A 4,522-nucleotide genomic window follows, 5' to 3' on the forward strand; every position below is an offset into this window, starting at 1 on the left:
AAACCAATTGCCAAGGCATGCACATAATATACTTCCTTATAAGCCAACCTGCAGTCTGCCTGAGTGCCTAGCAACAGGCACTGTCAGAGTTCCTGGTCACTGTCAGAGTTCTTGTTTGTGCCCAGCCAATGAGGGACAACCACACAATGCCACCAGATTGAAATACAGATTGAGTGCTAGGAGGAGGGTATATAAGGCTTTCCCTATTATTGAATAAGTGAGTTTGTTGTTTGTCTTCAACTGACTCCCGGTGTCTGTGCCATACTGCACCTTCTCACTCCCTCCCCCAAGGGAGCCGTTAGGATCCAGCAACCATTATTGATAACAGGATTTGTCTTTTACTTTCTTAAGGCTAATTTTCTTGAAAATTCAATCAGTGTTTCCACTCTCTTGACTAAGGTTCAGCCATAGCCACATTAAGAAACACCTCACTTACTTGTTAATCAGAAATACAAACTGTGGCATGTGTTTCCGTTTTCTTCTTCAAGCACAGGTTTCAGCTGCATTGTATCTGCAAGAAGACAAAGGCTCGTGGTGGGCCTGCTGTGTCTTTGCTGTCTCAGCTAAGATTTAATAATGACAGTGGAGCAAAGCAGTGGTGGGGTACAGCCAGACCTGCTTAACTGCCCAATCTCTCATGAAGTCTTCCTCCTTGCCTTGAAGGAGCCTTGTGGTTATGTTGCCTCCACTGAACATGATGGAAGCAGGGTGACACACTCTAATAAGTCCCACCTCAAGGTGATTCCATCCTGGCCAGGCCTATTTAGTCTGTTGATGGAGGGACAAGACTAGCATGAAGAAAACTGTCTGTAGCTCAGATGTTCACTCAGCCACCATAGAGGGGTTTCCAGCATTGGCTCAATTCTGTGAATCATTGCTTGATTCTTTTTTTTCTCCATCTATAGGAGTGACTGTGAAAAGGCCAGACTTTTGTAAGGGGATTTCCTAGTGTATGCAGCTGTCCATCTGTAGCCACAGGATGAAACAGATTCTGAATGTGAGGTCATTCATTTATGGTCTGATATATTCTAAAAGGGACAGAATGAAATCCATTTTCTTCTGGAGGATATTTATTTGTTTCTGGTTGATGTCCCCAAACTGGTCAAATCTATCTGGTGTGCCAGCAGAGGTAATTCAGAGAAATGCTGAAGTGCTTGGCACAGAGCATAGGATGGCTTTGTAGTATTTAATAAGTGTCCCTGCCATTCATTTTGCAGCCCCACCCAGAGCTGCCTGTACTCTTTCTTCTGCATTTTACTGGTTGCTTGACTTTTATGTTTTACAGCACCAGCTACTTGCATACATGTCATAAAATGAACTTTAACTGTGCACTTAGATGGACAATGTAGAATGTTCCTTTCTGGAAAACTCTTGAAGTATACTGATGTTCCAAAGAAGAACTGAACTTGATACTGGAAGATCAAAGAATAAAACAATCAGATAATGTCATTTTGAGGGTATGCCTCCATATTCAAACCATATATCTTCTTGTCTCATAACCTTTTAAAAGTGCCTTTTCATCCTATCAGTTACAAACATCAAATAACTGAGTCTTGGCAAGAGCAAATAGTATGGTTCTGTCCCCCTTTCTGTTATACCATCTTGATATAGAGAAAAGCAAGTAGAATTCATACAAACTCCACATCTTGAAGTACAGCTTTGTCATCTGTCATTCTCTTAGTGGGTAAAGCAGAATGTAAGAGCTAAGTTCTCCCTTCAACCAAGCCAAACGTAGTAAGGAACTGTATAGTGTATTTATTATTTTATTAAGTTTTGCTTTTTCTTTTACCTTCCTTGGGTTTAATTTTGTTTTTCTATTTTATTTAGATAAAGGTTTAAATGATTGAGTTTTAGCTGTTCTTTTTTTATCCTGTATGTGCTAAGGCCATGTATTTCCCTCTCTGAATGGACCAGCTTCAAATCTAATGTAAAAGAGGAAAAAATTGGATTTTATTTCAGCCATTATTTATTCAATGTCAAATACAACCACCTTACATTCTAAAAATATGAGACTAAACTCAAATATGAGTAAATGAATGGAGACAAGCCAACAGCTGTACTATGTAGAGTGGAGATTTGAACTCATAGCCATATATACCATGAGAAAATGTCTGCTCTGCTCCAGGTATTCTCAAAATTGAGAAAAAATCATTTGACTTCCAAAAGGAGATCTTGTCATCTAGAACCTCTTTTGTGGGGACTTTTGGAAGTCAGGAGATGGTGGCATTGGGGTATATGTTGATGAGGTCAGTGTGGGGCCTCAGGATCTACCTTTATGTTTTATCCTGAATGTTGCTGCAGAGCTTCTCTCTAGGTTCCACCAAGCCCCACAGTCCCACAATCCAAGTATAAACTAATCACTCAGATGCTTATATTACTTATAAACTGTATGGTTGTAGCAGGCTTCTTGCTAACTGTTTTTATATTTTAAATTAACCAATTTCTATAAATCTATACCTTGCCACATGGCTCATGGCTTACCAGCATCTTTACATGTTGCTTGTCCTGGCAGTGGCTGCAGTGTCTCCCCCTCCTTCTTCCTGTTTCTCCAATTCTCCTCTCTCCTTGTCCCACCTATTCTTCCTGTCTGGTCATTGGCCATCAGTGTTTTATTTATATAGAGTGATATCCACAGCACCTGAATACCCACATGAAACATTCAGGACCAGGGACAGGTAGCTGCTGTCACTTACATTCTGGCAACTGTGGAAGGACTTGTTTCTGGTTGGAGAATAGCAATGGAGAGAGAAGAAGGGTCATGTGTACTCTCCAGGTGGGATGGGATGGAAATAACCTGGGTCCTTGCTCTAATCATTTAAAGGGAATTCATTTCTACTAGAGCATGTATCTCTTGTGTGACTTGAAGATGTAACCAGGGTCCTGGACTTTGTTTTCCCTCAAAACACATACATATCCCATAATAACTCCAGAGTCTCTCTAGAATTCTCCCACTGTTGGAACTTTTTTTTTCCAGAGCTGAGGACCGAACCCAGGGCCTTGTGCTTGCTAGGCAAGCACTTTACCACTGAGCTAAATCCCTAACCCCAACTGTTGGAACTTCTAAACCAGTGTGGATCCTCCTCATGGATCACTGGCCACAGGTCCATGAGGGAGGAAGAAGCAGAAGCATTTAGCAGGATTCAGACAGCTGTGAGTATGACAGAAATAGCCTTCAGGGAGTCAGCTTCAGTGAGACAGCTCAGATTTATTTCAGGCTGAGGGGACTCTAAAGGGTGGGGACAGCAGCTAGCAATACCTAATTTGTGCTTGGCTGCATGGTCCTGTAATACAGCTGGAACACAATACCTAATATCATGTGGATGGCAGGGGGAGCCTTTGTGCTTTGACTATGTCACAGGTCACACTTAAGATAATTCAGGCATCCAAGCTCAGGGACAGCTTCTAAATAAGGTCAGGCAGAGAGCAGGAAGCCCTGCTGCCATTGGGAAAGGGAGTCCTCCATTTTGCACAGAGTTCAGAGAGCTGTCTGGACATGATGGATTGCAACCTTAGGCAGCATGGTTCTCCAATAAGTCAGAATTCAAAATACTTGTCAGAATTCATCCAGGGAGCCTCAACTCTGTAAAAATGAGAAATTTCTTCACCCCTCCCTCCAAATGTTACAGAAGCATATAACTAAGCTCTTACCTTGGCCTTTTACTTGTCCAAAGGTTTATTTCAAAATAACTATTTTCATGTCATTTGAATTGCTTCTTGGTTCTATTCCCTGTATCTAATATTTTCTTCTAAAAGTATCTACAATAAGCATGAACAATCTTTTATGTATGCTGGATCTAAATTTTCATTATTGACATAAAATAGTATAAGAATAAAATTACCGTATGCTGTGGAATGGTCTTTCTACATGCTGTGAATATGTGTTGCTACTATTGGTTAATGAAGAAGCTGTTTTGGCCTAGGAAAAGGCCTAAGAGCCAGATGGGAAATCCAAGAGAGATACAGGGATAAGAGGGCAGAGTCACGGCAGACACGACTCAGCCACCCATGGAGGAACAAGATGCCAGTAGACCGTTAATGCCATGGCCATATGGTAAAACATAGATGAATAGAAATGGGTGAATTTAAGATGAAAGAGCTAGCTGGCAGGAAGCCTCTGAGTGATTATTTTATAAGCTGCTGTGGCACAAGAAAACCTCTGGCTACAACCTCAACTAGGATTTTAGGGTTTTATGGTTTAGCACACCCATGATGAAATCATAAATACCTTCAGAGCTGGCCAGGTACATGATTTTATTGGCTAATAAATAAAGCCTTTGCTCTTCTCAATGGAGTTGTGCACTCAAAACACCAATCAATTCCCATAACCAAAGATGAGGGATATCTCAGTTTACAAACTTGGCACTGTAAGGTATTAAATATAATAGTAAGAACTATTAATGCATGTGATGCTACATTGTGTACCCTTAGAAACTTATCTGGGGATCAAAGGACAGAGCCAGCTGCTAGATTAGACATAGAGGCCAGACAGTGATGACACACACCCTTAATTCAATCACTTGGG

The 4,522-nt window shown here is 41.1% G+C and overlaps 1 pseudogene; it reads right to left on the reverse strand.

Moving 5' to 3' along the window:
* Window positions 1–763: 763 nt before the first annotated feature.
* Window positions 764–1,673, reverse strand: LOC102916020 (autophagy protein 5-like; annotated as a pseudogene).
* Window positions 1,674–4,522: the final 2,849 nt, after the last annotated feature.

Source organism: Peromyscus maniculatus, chromosome 2 (assembly GCF_049852395.1).
Source record: "Peromyscus maniculatus bairdii isolate BWxNUB_F1_BW_parent chromosome 2, HU_Pman_BW_mat_3.1, whole genome shotgun sequence".
NCBI classification, from domain to species: Eukaryota; Metazoa; Chordata; class Mammalia; order Rodentia; family Cricetidae; genus Peromyscus; species Peromyscus maniculatus.